The sequence below is a fragment of the Pleurodeles waltl genome, chromosome 6 (genome assembly GCF_031143425.1).
Source record: "Pleurodeles waltl isolate 20211129_DDA chromosome 6, aPleWal1.hap1.20221129, whole genome shotgun sequence".
Taxonomy (NCBI): domain Eukaryota; kingdom Metazoa; phylum Chordata; class Amphibia; order Caudata; family Salamandridae; genus Pleurodeles; species Pleurodeles waltl.
This window is the reverse complement of record NC_090445.1, coordinates 1,682,665,678-1,682,686,322: the sequence shown is the minus strand read 5'-3', so window position 1 is coordinate 1,682,686,322 and position 20,645 is coordinate 1,682,665,678. Positions and strand designations below refer to the sequence as shown.

Below are 20,645 nucleotides of genomic sequence, written 5' to 3'. Positions count from 1 at the left end.
ACGTTTCTCAAAGGAGAAAATAATGGGATTTGTAAATAAGGGATATCCTCACACATATTATTGCATGAAAATGAACAAATGAGGATGTTAATAACCATTTGGTAATAATGCAACACGAAATTTGGATTTTTGGTTTGTAAAGAATTTGATATTAACATGGCATGGTATTGGGACTTGTAAGCGAGTCTTCGCCTTACACTGGTGCCATTGAAAGAGGGTAACTGGGCACTGCAAAGAGACTAGTGGAGAGTGGTATCTGCATCTATATAAAGCCCTGAGGGTAAATATTGCAGCCGCGTTGACGGCATTTGCAACTGGTACCCATCTTAACACTGGCCCTTCCAGCACTCTCCGGAGCATCGAACGATGAGGGATGCACACCTAGGACCTACAGATCCCTCATTGTCCCCATCCTAGAGCTCTGGAAGATTCTGCACTTGGTTTAACACTTTGCAGCCCTGTGAGATTAGTGCAGAGTGCGCCCACTCCCAAGTGTTAGGCGCACATTTTCATCCAGGTTCTACTTTTAGGTAATTGCTCTGGCAAAGCAGTGATGTAAAGCCGAAATATATTAAGCATTTTAACGGTAGAAAATGTACCAATTTGGCATCTGCAGCTGATAAAATGATTTTACCAATGTACTAATTCATTTTAGGAGCAAGAAACGTATTTCTGATTCCTAAAATAGGATTGTGAATGGATACCCGTTCTGTGTCTGGACAGAGCATGTTGTAGGCATCCTTTCCAAATACCGAATCGGCATCTTATGTACGATTGTTTTTCTACCAAATCTTGTAGCAGAAGTTAGACATTTTACTGACACATCGAAGGAGTTGATAATGCAAAAGCAAAGGAGTCCATTTGGCTAGGGGTCGCCCCAAGGACCCCTTCCCCTTAGTGAATTTAAAAAGAAAATAAATTGTTGAAAAATAGGCAGCGGACCAAGGGACCACTGCCAACTTTTAACCAAACTTAAAAAGAAAAGCCATTTAAACAAATAAATCAGCCCCGATTCCTTTATTTAAAACGGCCTGCATTAAAAAAGTTTGCTTAATTTAAACCAAATCACAGACATGGTGGTCTGCTGACCGTGATAGTGAGTCACAATTTGTCACCTACCGGATTAAAATTCATGAAATAGGTCAGATTGCGACCCACTACAATTTGGATTTCAAGCACCAACCTGTTAGACATAGGTCGGTTCTTAAAATTTTTTACTGGTCGCAAGATTGCTGGTTGCAATTGACGCCTAGTATTTTGGACCCAGATATTGGTATAGTTGCACCTAGACGCAATAACGCACTAGAAACTAGTTCCACTTGAAACGCGGTGGATGTCAGCAGAGAGTATTTAAACCATTGAACCATTTTGCCAGTTATATAACTAAGGGGGTTATTCTAACTTTGGAGGAGTGTTAATCCGTCCCAAAAGTGACGGTAAAGTGACGGATATACCACCAGCCGTATTACGAGTTCCATAGGATATAATGGACTCGTAATACGGCTGGTGGTAAATCCGTCACTTTTCCGTCACTTTTGGGACGGATTAACACCTCCTCCAAAGTTAGAATAACCCCCTAAGTCTCTTCTTTTTCTGTTGGCAAATTTGGCTAAATGCAGCCATATGCAGTGGTGCTGGAACAAATTCCAAAGTGTGGGTGCTGCAAGCAGTGTTACTTCACTGAAATCATAGGGATTGTGAAAAATCCAAATGTTACACAAAGAAGTAGTATTGCAAATGTATGCAGCTCGAGAGTGGTAAGGATGTCTGGTATGTAGAATGTTTTGGGGAAGGTGGCAGTATGGTGTGGGAGAAACTATGTGTTTCGTGGACACAGGGGTGTTCCGTAGGCTCCCAGTTTACCCTTGTGAGAACCACTACCCTGTAGAGCTTTGAAGGTCCTTCACTCAGTCGATGCCTGGAGGAGAGCGGGATTTACAACTTGGGGTGACATAGAAGTAGGTGGCAGATTACGCACATTTGACGTAGGGGGACGCAGCTTGGCCCAAGGACAGCTTCTATTATACTCGGTCCTCCGTGAGGCGCTGATAGAATGTGGGATTCCACCAGAGATTCATCACAAGTGACTGGCTCATGAGAATTGATGCCGACCACAACTAGCTCGAGATGGGCAATATCAGTCATTTATGGAACTCTGAATCAGGATCACTCCGATCCCTACTTCCAGCCCTTTAGGGAATGGTGGCGGTTTAAAATGTCTACGGAGCTAATGGACGCTGCCTGGCAGAGAAGCGTAGGGTGCATCAATTCAATAACATGGAACATTTGTATCTGCCCTACACAATTCAACTATCTACATCATAACAATCTCTCCCCGGACAGAAAAGGCACAATGTCCCACATGCCAGCAGGAGGGGGCGGACTTTCTTTATATGGCCCCGTGATCACAGATTACTGGAACTCTGTGACCTCTTGTATTTCTACCATACCAAATTCAATTCTGCACCGTGAACCCGCTCGTTGCATCCTCAACACAGGGGTGGTAACAAAAAAGACAAAGCAAGTGGTGAGCTTCCAGGTTTTGGCTTTTGTCCTTGTGAAGTGTTGCATTGCCATGACCTAGAAAGCAGTGACTGCCCCATCACTTGCAGCATGGCGAACGGACGTGGTACGGCGGGCCTCAGCAGAGCTTTTAATACGGGCAGATGCAGAAGCTAATGATGGGAGGTGTAACCTAATGGAGCAGTGGGATGACTACTTGACTAAGATGAAGGATATGATAGCCTTCTTAGAGGGACATCCTGCCGACTGTACGGGAGACTTATGAGGGTGACCGATTCCATGATGAATACTACATAATCCATGTTTATGCTAGGCAGGGGGCGACGCAGAGGGTGGCAGTGTTGGGTCTAGTTCTTTTTGAAAAATTGATTTTTTGCCTGTCTATACTGGTTCCCAGATTTATTCCCAGACGTCAGAAGAGTCATTGATGCATAAAGCTGTACATGTTTGCAACCATTGTTTGCATCTGGCTTCTTATTAATGCCTATTGACAGTAATGTGTTGCATGCTTACCTCGAGTTTGCCTATGGCTTCTTGAACTTGCATAGGGTTATACGTGAAATCAATAAAAAAACTTACAAAAAAAGGCTGTATAGTATGTAGTTTGTGGTACATTTTGGAGCACACTGGTACAAATATATCACTAAAGCATGATGTGGTAGCAGACTGTCATGTATAGACAGAACACTTTTCATTGAAATGGACACCAATATTCCACACACAGAATTTTAGTGATAAAACTATTCAGCGCATAAATGCATGGAACTCAGGTTTCAGTAAACATTTTATTTGTGCATTACCAAGTGCATTGATTTGTTTTTCTACTATTACTCAAATATTCAGAATCATAAAAAACTGTTGTGTGCTTCATTTGTGCTTTGCTAACTCCTGACGTATTTAGAAATATGTGTAGAATGCACTTACACGTACTTAAGTGATTTAAATGTATTTGTGTTAGAAAAAAGGACTTCCTAGAGCCTTTCTTTCATATCCATACTCAGAAAGATTGTCACAGTTCATTTTATAAAATCCTTCACTTTGCAGTCAGAGGAAGAAAAGTAAACACCAATGTTGATGCCAAAAGAATAAGAAGCAATTTAAAAGAATACATAGCTTGACATCTGATCTCAGTTTGTGAAAGCACAGCAAATGTGACAAGATAAAATAATATTACATTTAGAGGCATCTTTATTGCTTCTTCACCTTCTGAACTCCAGCATGGTTATCCCTACTTCCAGTGCCTATGGCTATATCTCTCTCTCTCTCTCGGTCTCACTCCTTTAATAGATGGAGTCAATTCCTAAATCATAAAAGGGGTGCCTATCCGAGGTCCCAGTGTTGGCATATTTCCTACAGAGAGGCCGATTCACAAGGGCCTCTGCACCCGTGGAGGAGGCCTCGTAGTCATGACGGGGGTCCCGCACTCATTGCAGGACCTCAATGATGGGTAAATGGAGTACAAAGGTCCCACCAAGAGTGCCGGACCCCCTTCGTGTCTGCGGGGTCTCCACCAAAAGTGTGGAGGCCCTTTGTGAAACGGCGCTAGACATTTTTTGCTGACTGTACTGCATGTTATATCTTCACCAACACATCTGTTAATACTTCTGGGGCAGCTCAGTTAAATCTGAGGTTACAGAAAACTTCTCTTTAGGTAACAAAAGTCGTGTTTGAGGCAGACCAGTGATGCATGAGATTATTTCATTAATGCTAGCTGAACCACCACTAAAAGAAAACCTCACTTCAGTAGTACCCATTCTTTTCAGGTCAACATAAGCGACACTTAACTTACTGTAACCTCAATATCACAGACAGCTAGTTTAATTATCTGTCACAAGTTGTACCTGGTTAATGATTGGCTTTATTGGATTATTTACATTGTTGTTAGACACTTGTCCCAGGCTGGTGTTGAGTCACACCAGCGATAACACACCTGACTAAGGGGAGGGGGACAAGCTTTTCTCCCAAATTTTAACCCGAAGAAGGGCTGTGATCCCAGAAGCACAAAGTTAGGAAAATATTCCCTTCAGATATAGTAGGAACCTATAGTGTGTTCACCAGCTTCTGGAAGTAACAGAAGAACACAAGAGTCTGAAGGATGTAAATGTCTTCCGAGTCCCTATATAGTTTGTTTACACCACAAAATATTTTAGGTTATGTATTTGTATCCCGAAAGGCTAGGTTGTCCATTGACTAAAACTTATAATTCACAGGAATACAAAATATAAAGCAAGTAGGTCACCTAGTATGAGAGATAAAACAGGACGTGCCTTTGAGGCACAGCCCTAAGTTCAGTTTATATTAGGGTTCTTTCAATCAGTAGAGATTTTACACTCTTCTTGAAGTTTACAGATGAGTGGCTGGTGCAAATCCCCTGCAGTAGTGAGTTCCATATTCTGGGAAAGTGTCCAGAGGATGAGAGTGAGCAGATCTTTTTCTTTCTTGAACCTAGGTAGTTCCAGAGGTAAAGAGTATGTACCACACAGGGAGGGGTTTCCTCCAAATTGGGTGAGTTTCCAGGGGTGCCGTACTGTAGAGCTTTATGAGGAATGAAGGCTACCCTGAGGATGCATCTTTCTTCAGTCAGGAACCATTTGAGTGAGGATGGAAAATGTGTTGTTGTTAAAGCATCTTGTTTCTCAGAGTGGCCTACCTGCCGCATTTGGAGTGGCCCTCATTGGTGCAAGATATGTTTTTCGAGTACAAGTTAGAATTCCATTACATAGTTGAGTCACAATATTACTAGAGCTTGAACAACATTCTTAAAGTCTGATTGAGGAATGAAAGTTTTGACCTTTTTGAGAAGTCGATGATTATATAAGGTGCTTTTGCTTTTTGTTGAGGAAGTGGGCTCCCAGGTTCAGATCTTCTCCAGAGTGATCCTTAGACATTTGGTACAGTCCGGAACCACAGGTCTTCAGTTTAGTGAAACAAGACAGTGACCATTCATGAACTGGCAGGGGACACTGTGCGGGGGTGAGATGAGGATCAGTACAGTCTTCAGCATATTCAGTCTTAAGTGGTTGAATGCCAAGCTTGGATGTTTCTTAACTTTTGGTTTAGGTGAGATACATTGTCCAAAAGAGGAGATTTTCTGGTAAAGTAAAGGGTTGTTGGCAAACAGATGGCATGCAAGATTAAAGTTATGAATGATGGAGGCTCCATAAATGAGTCTAAAGAGAGTAGGCTAGCATGGACCTTTGAGGGGCTCCTTTTGAACAGGAGTGGGATTCGAAAGGGATCCATTGAGTTTGATTTGTTAATATTGGTTGTTAAGGTAAAGGGAGACCCAGCTCAGGACAGTGTCATCGACCTGCATGTGCTCATTCAGCATGTTTAGAATTATGTTATTATTGTGTCAAGTGAGGCGAACATGTCAAGGAGTATGAAAAGGCAAGACCTTTTCGATTTTCTGGTTGGAAGTGCTGGTGGGTATTGCATTCAGTGTAATAGTTTCACCTCATAGACTGTGATGTGTAGTCTCTTCTCAATGCTTAGGATAGAAGGGAGAGGTTGGGGGAGGGAGGAAGGATATGAGTCCTTTGGATGCCATTGAGGGCCAAAGGGGTTTCAGAATGATTCGTTGAGGGAGGGTTATTTGGACATGGACAGCTGTGGGCAAGAGGGAGAGGGGGTTAGCATACTGTGTGTCAGTTTGGGCTCTTGGACTGAGGGGGGGGGGACACTGGGTTTGGTTTCATTTTAAGAATAAATCATTTTTATCAGAAAGACCATTCAGAGTAAAAAAGGGGCTTCTTAAATCTTCAACAAGGATTGGGTTAATGAAAAAGCAGGCAAGGTGATTGGTGAGCAATGAGGTACCATAATGACAGTGTAGGCTCAGCCAATCACAATGCTGGTACAGTTGTTTGAGTGCATTGTGGATTGCCTGGCCACAACATGAAGCAGGCAGGGGCTTTTTGGCTCCATTTGTATTGTATATTGTGATGTGTTGCATGTTGCTTTGCTTTTATGTTTTGCTGTTTGTTTATATCGTGAATAATTTGTTATTATAGCAACTAAAAAGCTGGACAGCTATCTGGCAAATGAGGTGCGATATAAATTCAAATAGGACAAAAGATTAAAAACATTAAAGGAGACGATTGTAAATAGCCTCTTTGTACACATGCAGCCAGGCGTTAAAATCTGTTTATTGGTGTTTCATTCACCCTGTGTGCTTGCATTCACCTTGAACTCATAGGTGGGTCATTAATTGCAGTTACTTCATTATTAGAGGGCATTACCCAGAATCAAAGTACTAAGCAGAGGGCAACAATTCTTAATAATGGGCTGCTAAATTCTATGACCATGACCTTTTCATGGTGGATCAGCCAAACGGGTCCTTGAGAGAGGCTTGGTATAGAGGAAGGAATGCTCTGGCCTGATGTTGTGCTAGTAGGTCAGAGGACCTGATCTTAGATGAAACATAGGCTAGAAAGGTGAGTGAAGGTTGCAGAACACAATGATCGTGTTGGGACATAGCAGGAGAGAGTCCTGGAGAGGTATGGAACGAGGTGCTTTGTGCAACCTTGAAGGTAAAGATAAAGAGTTATGTGTTTGGTAGATAATCAGCCAACCGCGTGGTAGTAAGGTAGTCATTTTTTACTTACATAAGTCATTGCGTTAAAAACTGTTCTTTCTTTTTGGGGCTAAAGGCACTTTTGTATAATGTGAACTAAGTACCGAATAAAACCACCTCTGTGGAGATACTCTTTAATGCTTCTCAAGAGCACATATTAGATGTAAGTAACAATATTTCATCTATTATATCAAGGGAGGGAATATCCAAAAGTCCCCAATGTTCAACACACTTCTTTCCACTTTAAAGACATTTGTTCCACCTATTCAAACCTATAAGGTGAATTTGAGGTCACTCTGAGGAGGTCGGTCAGAGAAAAGAAGGGAATCACTTGCTAGGCCCAGGTGATCCGCACTCACTTGTCCTCACCCACACAGGGTCCTGAAAAGAAAGAAAGGAAGGACAATACCAACAGCATTGAAGGGTGGAAACACAGAGAGAGGACAGGCGAAGATGGGGAGGAAGAGGAAAAGGTGTAGTCACAGACAGGAAAAGTAAAAGAAGATTTGCATTTCAAACTGGAAGACGAAGGCAAAAGGAGGGCAGAAAAGACCGAGCCAAATCCTGCAAAGGAGCAGAGTAGAAGCATGGCCAAGGAGCTTTTTCAACATCCTGTGTGGAACATAAAACAGTGAAGGCTAGTGGGAGGAGGAGGAGGACCCAAACGGCAATGTGTGGTGTGAGGGGTGGTGGACACCACCATCAGATGCTCTGAAGCGCCACGGTCTTGGGGGCTGGGGCACACAAGGTAAGTGACTGTGCACCTATATACCGGGTGGTATCACAGAGGAAAGGAGGAAGAAAGTGTCAGAGTATTTAAGTTAATTCTTTTTATTGTTATTATCTGCTATTCTGATGTTTCTTTTGGATTGATACCCAAGGCTACAGATTGAACAAAGTAAACCAACAAAACTAGACCAGCAAGGTCACACTATTTAGAAGGGCGTTCATGTTGTTTCACAACAACGACACATATTTCTATGACGTTAAAGCCTGGAATACCTGTTAAGGCAAAGAAAAGGGAAGGGGAACAAACATTAAGCGGGAAAGAGACCAACCCTGAACTGATAGAGAAATAATTTTGGATGAAAAGGTTTTTGTGGAAATAAGCCAAACTTGAGCTGTCGGAGTGAGAGTCAGTGATAAATCCAAGACACACAAATACCTTAAAGGATCTCCCTTTATCTTGAAAAGGAGAATTAGGATGCTCACTGAGAGAGAAAGAGAGCTAGCGTTAAAAAATATTTTGTTTATTCATTCTTCTTTTACTTACCTTTTCTTGAGCTCTTCTTTTGATGGACCAAGGAGGGCTGCCCTCCCTGAAAAAACAAGAAGAGAAAAAAATAAAAGGTTTAGTGAAGATCCATGAAGTACTCTAGTCCCTATTTATCTACTCCCATCACTACCAAGGAGCTAAAAAGACTTAAGGCCTCATTTAGATTTCAGCGGATGGGTTACTCTGTCACGAAGGTGATGGATTTCCTCTCCACCGAAATCTAAATGTTATAGGATATAATTGGAGTTATATTTCAGCGGACGGGCCATCTGTCACCGTTATGACAGAGTAACCCGTCCACCCAAATCTAAATCATACCCTTTATATTTTCTTCACTAATAAACCACCATTGCAAAACAAATATGTGGAAAGTCTCCCAGATCTTAATGCTGACCTGGTCTCCCAAAGTCACCTATTGATTAAGTGATCCTAAGGAATTCTATCAATTACAAGGTACAACAATGTAAATTTGGGTGTTTAGTACTTCCTGAACCTTAGAGGACAGTTTCCGCAGAACACATCTTCAACTGAGATGGCTGATGCTTTCAACACATCTTTGGTTTATGTAGCCAAAGACATAGAGAAGCTGGTTTCAGAAAATAGAGACCACAGGATTTGTGTTGTGGAAGAGGAAGGCAAGAGGCTTAAAGGTGTTCCTTCCTTTGCTACTCTTACGTAAAGGATTGAGGGTGATATAACAGTTATGATACAACAAGATCAGATTTTGATACACCGCCAGGCAGGGGTGAAAAAGGAATATCATAATATGATGGCCTCCAATTTGACAGAATTCATTGATTTATTCCACATTTTTTGGCACTTCTTTTTCCTTTGAACATTTTGGGTAAGGATATAGTGAGGCACTTACTGGGGCTCACTGGCACCTTGATAAGATTACATTTTTTGTTTTACCTGCATTATAGGATGGAAACAAATCTAACAGCCTTGCTCAATGCAATTCCAGCCACTGCAAACAATGGTATCCTAATGAGGGTATCCTTAGCCCATTAAACTTCTGACCTATTTGCAACATTTCTATCTTGTGGCAAATTTGTAAAATTAGACACCATTGATCATGCCTTCCCGACCACTTGACTTAGGCTTGTTGCCTGCATTTTGAGCTGTTCATTGAGTAGTTCTATGTCTTCCTTTCCTTTCCGGGAGGAACAGTATATGGATCTGGGTTACTGTATATCATTCCCTATGGAGTGTGGGATTGCATAAGATTCTTTATTTGTCCTAGTTCTTTATAATTTTTTTATTAATCTTTAGCAATATGAAAGGAGAGATTGCAGGCTTTCCCTGTTCACCATGAGGACATTTACTCAGTCTGCAATGGAACGTTGGCCTCCTAAACCACTTTGATTCCCCAGATAGCTTTGTCAAGCAGAACAGGCCCATCACAAAGGAGGCGGTGTGAAGGTTGCATCAAGATACAGTGCAACACAAGTACCACAATTACAGCACATATGGGCAGGTCCAAAATGAGTAGGTATTTCATATTTGAAATCACTTCAACACTACTTCAAATATATACGTAAAACACAGAAATACAGATTACAAATGAAAGAGTACACAAATCAAATCAGATTCAAACTAACACAATAAAGGACATTTGAAACAGTAGCCACTCAAGTTGCACGCAATGTGCAGTGCTTGTGATTACTAACAACTTACAAACACTGCACAATATAGAAGACTGTGAGTTACCCTGCAAATGAAGTCAGCACTTCAAAACATCTTTCCATATTTGCTAACCAGTTACCACAGTGAGCAATACAATCAGGGTAACATGTACTGGAAGGTCACAGGGTCCTACAAAGGAAAAACTAAATGTACCCCAGTCCGGCCTTCAGAATAGTGACACCGATATGCGTATTTCTTGGCTTAGGGTCAGCCTCCTTGCCCCTATCAATGGGGAGAGATGTGTAGCTGGTGTGTGAGCCCACAACTACAAGGGCATACACTATGAGCACACAGATGGATACTGGATCTTTGAAGTGCAGTGAAGGCTTGTGATGGACCTATGCTCAAAGTAAGCCATCTGGAAGCTAGTGGGTACCAGAAATCGGCAAAGGTGAATAAAAGATAGAAGACAAACACTGGTAGATGAAAGGACTATGTACCGAGGCAGAGTCACTGCCAATAGAGCTTTAGCAAGATGTCAAGGTTAGTCCTAGCCTTAGGGAAATGGGCAGGTCCATATGACTGTGAGAAAAATTAGGTACCATTTCCTTGAAGCATCGTTTAGTAAAGAGTTTTGATGCCTGCTAGTATTTAAAAAATATTCATAATGGAAAACCAGTGTAACCGGTTTCAACAAGATTATTAGAAACCTGAAAATAAACAAATATTGGCAAAGCCAAGGGGTCTGACAATGGTGGTCAGCCATTTGGATTTTGTCAGAGTGTGTCTTGTTTTGGCATGACTTAAGTAACACTTGTAGTGGGAGCTACTGGGCTGTTGCCATTATAACAAACATTGGCAAAAGGAAAACATAAGTTTTCATTTCAAAATGCACACGTTGCCACAGTAGTTCCTGGTACAGAATAAAACTTTGTGTGCCGATATGCTTTTTGTGAAAGAGCAGAACGCTGTCACAGTGAAGTCAGGCTATAGATAGAGGTACACTTGTAATAAAAACAAAAACTATTGGTTAGCACCAGACCTGATTAGATGCCCAATTCTCAAATAAAGTCACAAAGGTGCATCTGTGGTATATGTCCTTGCATTAGTGCAGATTTTTTGGCTTTCCTGAATTCACAAGAATTTAGGAAAGAAGGACAGGAAATCATACTCCTGAAACTATTTGTGAAGTACATTTTAGCACAAGCAAATATGCCTATTTACATTTGCTCATGCAAAAATCTGTTGAGTGTTTCAAAGTTCACTTTCCCTCCAACCACTTTTTTCCCAACCCTGGCAGAGGTTTTGCTTCTGACCTTGTCAAGGAATAAATTTTCAGTCTTTCTCAGTATGGGAAAAGAAGAGAGACGAGCTGGTGAAACCCCCTAAAACATGCAAATTAGGTTTGCACAGACTCAAAAGGGCATTCCAACCCTGGAACTATTGCTTACCGCTTCCTCCAGTCCCAGTATGCAGATCTGCGGAAAGGTGGAAAAATTAGGGGATTGCTAGTTGTCAAACCTTAAGAATATATTAATCAGGGAGGCTATATTCAGAGTTTTTATATATTGAGGTTGCTGCCATAATTTGTCACATAACTGCATGGCACCAAACGAACAAGTCAGTTTTGTTACACGACAAGTACATTTAAGAAGCAACCTGTCTCATGGACTAGTAGATATTTTATTAAATTTCACTCCCCTGTACATGGCCGTAAACATATATAATAAAATATAAATACATTTTCTTACCTATTACTACTTCAATAAAGTGGTAATGGGTAGGGACCTACTAAGTACCTAGCCAAAGTGTAGTAAAAACAAAAAAAACTCTGCTCAAGATTGGCACCCCACCTTAGAACTCCACCATACAAGAAAAAGACTATAGGTGGTACATCCTTCTCCGTTCAAGCAGCCAAACTATGGAATTCATTACCCCCAACTATAAGAGCCACAGATAACTTTCTTGTCTTCAGAAAACTACTCAAGAGTTGGCTCTTTCCTTCATAACCACCATATTCAAACAACTATGAACTGCATATGCCTATGTTGGTAAATATTTTTTTCAGATTATGTGTATATTTCTAGTTATTTCTAGTTTCTTTAGAAAATATGTATCGCTACTATGTCATAACAATAAAATACACACACAGTCTTTAAACCTGTTTGACTAAGTATACCCATGGTTCTAATTATGTATTGTATGTGCATTTGTGTGTGTATTCATGTGTGTGTATGTGTGTATATATATATATATATATATATATATATATATATATATATATATATATATATATAAAAATATATATGTATGTATGTGTATATGTTGTTTCTGTGCTTGGCATGTTCATGGGTCATTGCATAGCTCCTGGGTGGGTTGTTATACTAGATATCTATGAATTCCTGCTCTCATCTTATCACACTTATCTACCCATCATCATATGTCATGTCTCTATCAAACTATCCTCCCTTCTCACTCTGACTCATCCCAAAACCTTTCTACTACTTTCATCTCCTAAATAACTCTGCCTAAGCTCTTCCCTCCTCTTCCACATCTAACTCACCAAACCTCACTCTACTACTGTGACCTCCCACACAACCCTACTAAATTCTCCTGCATTTATTTCACCCTTCTACTATGCTCTCCCTAACCCTTCCACATACTCTTTCCTCCTCCACCCCCCTTTACTCTTCCCAAGCCTTTGGGTTGAGTAAATTAAGGATATACTCCCAATTAACACTTCTGGATTTCTTTCCTCCTCCACCCCTCCATTACTCCAGTCAATCTAACTAACAAGCTCTTATATCCGCGGCTCAAATTAACTTATAATAATACTAAAACTGTACTCATTATTTCCCAATACTAATCCATCACTAATTCTTGTTGGGTTCCAGATTAGCGTGCTACTCACCGAAAAGCGCTTCGATGCCTCGTCAGGGGTAGTAAGCGCTATATAAATACGATTACAATACAATACAATTCCATGTTCAGCAAGCAGCACAGTAGGGCCAATTCAAGTCTCTATGCAGATTGCCCATGGGTTGTAATGGAGCTTCACCTTTCTAGTCCCTGGGAGTTGAGAAGCAGCCCACTGTATCCTTGCAATTTAGATGCTAATCAACAGTGTAGGGCAGAGTTTCAGTCATCAGATGGACTCCGAGTAAAGAAAAGCTATGCTTCCTTCCAGAATGTACTGTGGAGGCTGCTGACTACATGACACCTGGCAAATACAGTCTCCAGTTACCTGTTCTGATAGGATGCCAGAAGGCAAAGGGAAAAGGAGGAAGAAGAACTGGAGGATGAGAGTGATTGCGTGATTCTCCGTAGGCCACAGCCTTCTTCCATCTTGCACTCATCCTTTCATGCTGAAAAGGTGTTCACATCTACGTCTGATGACGGTTACACTGAAGGTGATCGAAATCTTCTTGTTTCACTCCTGATTTTTGTAACTATTCTTGCAAAAACCATGCACATGATATTTGGGAACATCACAGATTAGGGTCATCATTAAAGGAGTCACTAGACTTTATTTAGTGAGAAGCTACTGTGCCACAAAAAGGAATAAATAAGGCCACCAAACAAGACCTAGGGAAATAGACCTATTTGGCTACTCCTTCAAGAGTACAGAGTGGAGGGAAGAATTGAGGCTCTCCCCAGTCTTAGGAAAAACAAAGTGTGTCCCTGTGCAGCACCAGACCTCCATCTGGCAGACTCTTCGGTACAGGTACCACTCAAAAATGGAAATATGTAAAAGAGCCTTGGACTTAAGAGTCTTGGACTTTCTCTGTTGCACTATTGCAAAGGTAACAACTGACCTTCCATTTTTCTTGTTTTCTTTTGAGACCCAGGCTTTTGCAAGCGGTCACACACAGAAACAAGCATTGGCAATTTCAATAGTTCTAGCTTTAAAGAAATGTTGTATGGTAATGTGAATCACTGCAAGTAGATAGCATGGGAATGGATGTGTATTTGTGTGGAAGCAAAGAACTGTAGAATAATATTAGTCTAGGTTAAAAGGACCTAACAGAGTTGCACTGTTGAGCCAGACCTAAAAGCCCACGTGCGTTAATGGCTGCCCCTCGCATCTGTGCTGCTGCCAGAGAAAAACACCATACATTATCTTGTTATCTAAGACACTTTAATAGTGTTACAGTGTCATGTATGTGCCCCTGAAGGTTCAACCTCAGGCAACTGGATAAATAAAATGATCACAGCTGTGTGGAGGGCAAGCACCTTTTTTGTGGAAACACTCAACTTCTGCCCATTAAACACATGCATTCCTGGCTCCCAACATTCAGACGGAACCAAAGCCACTCTCTGGTGATGCCCACACAATTGTCTGGCAATACCTGCGCTTTCAAGCCAGACCATAAAAAACTATACTCGAGCATCTATTCTAAAATAGGGCGGCTGGGGTCTCATGTACTTACAGGACTGCCCAAAATCTGCTGGGCCAGTTGTGTGCCACTTCTGCTGCCCAGGCCACCAGGGGCCTGCTGGCAGAAACAGGATGGTCCACCCAACTCCAAACAGAGTCGATGGGACCGAAAGGGCATGCTTCTTAACCCTAAATCAAGCCATTTCTCACTAACCTGGGAAGAATACTTATTCCAGGGACAAAAAATTAGAGATGTTCTTACCTAAAATTTTGCCGATCATACTTAAAATTAACAGATAACTTCATGCCCGCAGGAGCACTATTTCTCAGCAGCGGCCCTTCAGTTAACAACCTTTTTAACTACAGTTTTACTAACACACCTGAAACCAGTGATTTGCAAAAGGGAATGTGCCGCTAATAACGGGATTTTCTGCCAGCACTAATAACTTGGACAGTTTGGTTTATGCCTGTGCATAGCTACGCCTTTGCTGCTGCAATATAAACGTTGTGTTATACCCATTCCAACCTGCTGTTACCATAAATGCACGCTTCCTGTTGCACAACAAATGGTAACATCATGTCTGAATTTCTACTTCAGTTCCTCTTTTGTAGAATCACATTCTGAACATTGCCAAGTCTTTGCAACAATGTTAAAAAAGTGCATTATACGGGAATGTTTTAAACACACCAATGTATAGCTTACTAAACGCAGAATCGGACACACAAAACAACACCTCGGGTTTTAACTTTCCATTTCTTTTCCTTGTAATAACTACTGTGGTACATAATGAGATTTGTTTTCTTTGCAGTTAAAGCAGACTTTCCTTTCTGTGTCCAGGAACATACTTTGCTCTATGTTTTATTTCATCTTTCAAGTTGTACCTTTCCTCATCCAGAATTCCTACGGACAACGATCATCTAACAAGCCTCTCTTCCTGTCACCGTCTCATCTCCTCCTCTCTCGCTGTTCCCTGTACCCGCACATCTCCCACTCACAGCTGTCAAGCTCCCCAGGTACATGTGTGAGAAGCTAATACAAACCAGGTGCTGTTTGCACTCTGGGATTTGTAGTCCAGCTGTTCCAATTACAAAATCAGGACTACAACTCCCAGAATGCAAAGTAAGACCTACGGCTGGATGAGCTACTCACTCAGGGACCTGAGAAGATTAAGCACTCTCTTATCTCATGTTCACCTCGCTTTTTTCCTTGCGTGCATCTCTCTACAACTGCACCACTAAAAATCGCCCGAGCCCTCCTCCAACCAATTCTGTGATACATACTGAAGTTAACAGAGCAATCTAGGACTGAATATAACAGAAACAGTGAAAGACTTTGGCGCTATCTTACCAATTTCACAAAAAGGGAGCTAAAATGGAATTAAAGTAGACGAGGGGCACCCTCCGCTCACAACACAAACAACCACAAATAAACCCCAGGCTCCTATACCCCGGGCAAAGCACCATCAAACACCACCTGAATTGACCTGTTTGCAAAATGGTTCCAATGGGGCATCCATATTCTATTGAAACCAAATGGCGCTGGGCCCTGATCTCAAATAAATATATATACGAAACACCTCACGTAAGCAACACATCTGAGCTGATTGGTTAACACCTTCAAAAGGCGGAGCTTCTCATCCTTCGCGTACTCCTATAGGTGAAGAGAGACTTGCCATGTAACCTATCCAAATGACAAAGCTAGACTTAATTTGTGTCTCTAGAACTATCCCTGCGCTCTAATGTTCCAGGTCCTATAATTTGGAGTGTGCAGTATTCCAAAGATTAGGCTCTCCTGACCACACCACTAAAAATGTGCCAACAGGTTTGTCTCCTTTTTTTATTTGCATAAATACTAGGCGCATGATTAAAAACTCACAGACATGGTTAGCCCCATACTTTAAGGAAGGCCAACATGTTTCAATGCCACCACAGGTTCTGGCAAATTCATCAGGATGAGAAGACCAAACGTTCACCCTTTGGTTCACCGCGTTGAAAGGAGAAAGGGACCAAGTCCGCTAAGACCATATGAAGCATCAAAATAAGGTAACCAGGCACAGCCATATTCTTCATGATCGTGATGAAAGTGATTTGCAGGACAGAGAAGATGGTGATGGACAGGAAGTGTTTTTTCTCATGAATATTGAATTGTATGTTGGTTTTTTGGGTTGCACTATAAGTGAGCACAAAAGGGAGACCAGGGTGGGGAGCAGTGAGAACCATCCATGCAAATTGGCTTGTAAAACACTTAAGTAATGTAATCTTTAATAGTCATGATTCCTTAATGATGCTTAACTTGTTAACTGGAAGCTCACTTCGAGCTGAAACGCTGGGCTCCCCTGACCCCTGACCCCTGATGCATGATTCTTTTCGATATTTTGTCATTGAAAGCTGAAACTTTCGACCTTCCCTAAAGATTCAGGATGATAATCATAGTGTAAATGTAAATGGATGCCTCTAGGGATTTACACAATTAGGCAAAGGTGAATCAGTGAGATCAATTTGGAGCTCGGTGAGGTGTGCAGTAGTGATGAGGGGGTTGTGGGCCTTTCCATGAGGTGGGGATCAATAAAGAAGAGTTCAACACAGGACACCTTGCATGGGTAATAAGGGAACCAGACACCTGTCTGACTTCATTCTTTAACTATCTAAAGATTGAGAGGTGTGTGGCTAGTATTATTGTGCTTAGTAGACAATAATTGAGTGATAGCAGAGTGTTAGACTGTGACAATACAATATTTTCAGAAACCAGGAGGGCAATAGCTGCCACTGGGCGCAAACAAGGGGTATAACAGCAGCTGCAACATTTACAGTAGAGGAAAGATAAGCTACCGTAGGCTGATGGCAAAGCTTTCCCTTTCGCAACAATACAGTGTTTAGAATAATCTGGTACACCTAAAGCAGAAGCCAAAGACTGTGAACGAGAGTAAAGGCCCAGGCACTACCTTTTTGTAAGCTTCTGAAGGTGGTATGACAATACTGGCGTAGGCTAAAATCCATTGATGAAGAATCACCTGCCCTATCTACAAGGGTGAACATTTGCAACACAGTGACAGGTAAAGGTAATTTATAAAACAGTCCAGACATGATCTGCAGGCCAGCATCTTTCTCCTACTGAAATATCATGATCTAAATATCTTACACAAGGTAAACAAACTTACAATATTTCTTTAAATGCCTTATTAACAATATTATGTTATTCAACAAGCAGACATAGCCTTAGCGCCTCAAGACCTGTACGGGTGAGTAGTTGTGCTTTATAAACCGTAATTTGATTTGATTTGATTTGAGACATAATAAATTATGTTTGCACTGGCCTACAGTGACATGTCACCTGTGTGCTGGATGATGGTAGACCCACCAGGTAAAACCAGCAAGGTCAAATCTTTCTTTATAGATTACGGAATATAGAGTGTGATTCTGCAGATCCTTGAGAAAGTTGTGTCTTCCTCGGTTGCTTTCTTTCAATGCTAAATTTGAGACGTTGGCGTCTGGTGCTCAGCATCGGCATTAATTGTCAACAGCAGCATTTATGACAGTCGGCCAAAGTGCCACTGTTTGCCTGATTCAGAGATGGGCCCAAAAACACTAGTTTATTAATTTAACATATAATAAAAATTAGTATTATCTGGCTACCCAAGCACTTCTTATAGCTTTGGGGCCTGGAATAGTCTGAAGCATCACACTTGTAGGAGTGTGATTTTTAGTAGCTTGTGTTGATACTGTCATTGTCAGCGCTGGCAGGGGCACTTGGTGATGCAAGCTGCAGTGGGCTCCTGATGTGGTCACTGGCACTTTTTTTTTTCTTTTTACAAATTAAGCACTGATTTCTCTTGAGTGAGAATGCACAAAGGAATTGGCTTTCAGATTGTACAGGATCAGAGAATAAGGTAGAAAACTATTCAACAACAAAAAAACAGGCAGCTGTGGGTGGAATACAGGAATGTATTTAGTAGGGCTCAATATCTATCTACTAATGATTCCCATCCAATCATTTCATTTCATTATGCCCTGAAGGACATCTTTATCTCAATATTATTGCTAATGAATAAAAACCTATTAAAATTAATAAATACAAAACAGATTAAAATTCAAAGTTCAAGTCATGAAAATCTATCTGACCTGGTCATCGTGTCAACCGTGAGCCAACCACCACCCAAATTCCTCTAAAAAGAACTCTTCATTTCACTGCACTTTGAGGCTTAGAGTAGCGGATCAGTCCAGCCCCAGCTCCCGCCCCTGTGAGGTTGTTGAGGTTACCACGAGTGCGGGAGAAAACTCCCTCTTCAAGTTTCAGATGAGTCTGAAAAAAGTCCTGTGTTAAAAGCTGGGAATTACAAAATTATACAACCAACTGGAAGTTTCTAGAATCAGTAAATTTTTGCATTTCTGACAAGCAGGTGCAGTGGTGAGCTCATGAGGTTGAGAATCAAAAGTATCGACATGTGAACAAAGTGCCAGATTTACAAGGAACTGGTGCAGCGCGGGCCAAAATTGGCAGTGCCGAGGTGCATCATTTCTAAAACGTAGGGATGCGCGTATTTACAAAAATATGGTGCACCCCTGTGTTTCCCCCTGCACCGGTGCTAAATTTAGCTGCCAACGCAGGCCTCCTAGCACCATAGTGCAAGGATGTCTGTGTTGAAGGAAATGATTGTTTATGTGCAGGAGGGTGTCCCTTTCTGCACATAAACAATGTACAACAGCGATTTGGCACTTCCACTGGTCATTTAAATTCTCATACACAAAAAAATCTATTGAATTTTGCCAAAATGCGAATGTCTTTCAGCAAAAGGTGTCATTCCAAAAAACTAAACACAGTATTTGAAAATTGTAAAATGCAAATTTCTAGGAGAGAAAAAGAGCGAACACACACTAATTTGAGCAATATAACTTTTGGTTTTGGTGGCGTAATTTCACTTAACATATTAAATGGCAGAACAAAAGTAAAAATACAGACACGTTCATTACAAATGCAAAATCTTCAGCCTTAATATATTTTTTATCAGTGGAAGTGAAAACAATATGCTATTCTGAAACCAGTACAGTCTTAAAAGTTCTGAAAGGAAAGTGCCTTAAAATATAACTTTCCGTTCCTCCCATGAAAGCGATTGAAACCAACAGTGCATTTTACAAAAGCAAGAGAGCAAAGGCGTTTGCACTATTTTTCGGTTCGTAAAATACGAAATTAAACAAATGATGGCTATTCCAGACCATGTTCAGGAAACAAGTTGTGGAACCATTGCTAAATATACATAACCCCTGTATTGTTTAGAAATCATTTATAGGTTTTTCGTAGATTTTAACACTGAAATTTTAGTCCATGCTCAACTCTTTAAACAATAAAGGAAACTCGTGTTGCTCTATTATAGCTCCTCGTGAAATTTGAAATTAATCAAAGTGCACAATTTCGCATCTGAAAAGTGGAAAACATTTATTTTCTCGCTTTCGTGAGAAGCAAAAATAGTGTGATGATGTCAGTTCGCTGCATGTTTAGTGCTAGAGAAGTATTTAATTTGGTACAAACACCGGGGAACAGTGTAATACAAGTTTTTTTGCCTTAGAAAGCCTGCGGTGCACAACGTGTCCGGTTTTGCAAAGGAGACAAAATAAACTGAAGTGTGTGAGAAGCACATTGTGAGCCTTAAGTGTCTTTGTGACTCACAATGCCAACATTGCAGCTCCTTCTGAATCAGGAGGGACTGTAAAGATGTTTAGTGGCTGAGTGCATGGTCACAAAGTGTCTTTGTGACTCACAAAGTCAACATTGCAGCTCCTTCTGAATCAGGAGGGACTGTAAGGATGATTTGTGGCTGAGTGCATGGTCACAAAGTGTCTTTGTGACTCACAAAGCCAACATTGCAGCTCCTTCTGAATCAGGAGGGACTGTAAGGATGCTTTGTGGCTGAGTGCATGGTCACCAAGTGTCTTTGTGACTCACAAAGCCAACATTGCAGCTCCTTCTGAATCAGGAGGGACTGTAAGGATGCTTTGTGGCTGAGTGCATGGTCACCAAGTGTCTTTGTGACTCACAAAGCCAACATTGCAGTTCCTTCTGAATCAGGAGGGACTGTAAGGATGCTTTGTGGCTGAGTGCATGGTCACCAAGTGTCTTTGTGACTCACAAAGCCAACATTGCAGTTCCCTCTGAATCAGGAGGGACTGTAAGGGTGCTTTGTGGCTGAGTGCATGGTCACAAAGTACCGAAAGAGTATGGCTGTCTCAGTCAGTGACAGCACACAGTAGGAGCTGTCCACATGAGACAGCTT

At 41.3% G+C, this 20,645-nt stretch overlaps 1 long non-coding RNA gene across 1 annotated transcript in view; it reads right to left on the bottom strand.

The window, feature by feature from the left end:
* Positions 1 to 8,383: 8,383 nt before the first annotated feature.
* LOC138302203 (uncharacterized) overlaps positions 8,384 to 20,645 on the bottom strand; it is a 151,682-nt gene continuing 139,420 nt past the window's right edge. The window contains exon 3 of the long non-coding RNA XR_011205337.1: positions 8,384 to 8,418. This is a non-coding gene — a long non-coding RNA (uncharacterized lncRNA). The remainder of the gene's footprint in view (positions 8,419 to 20,645) is intronic.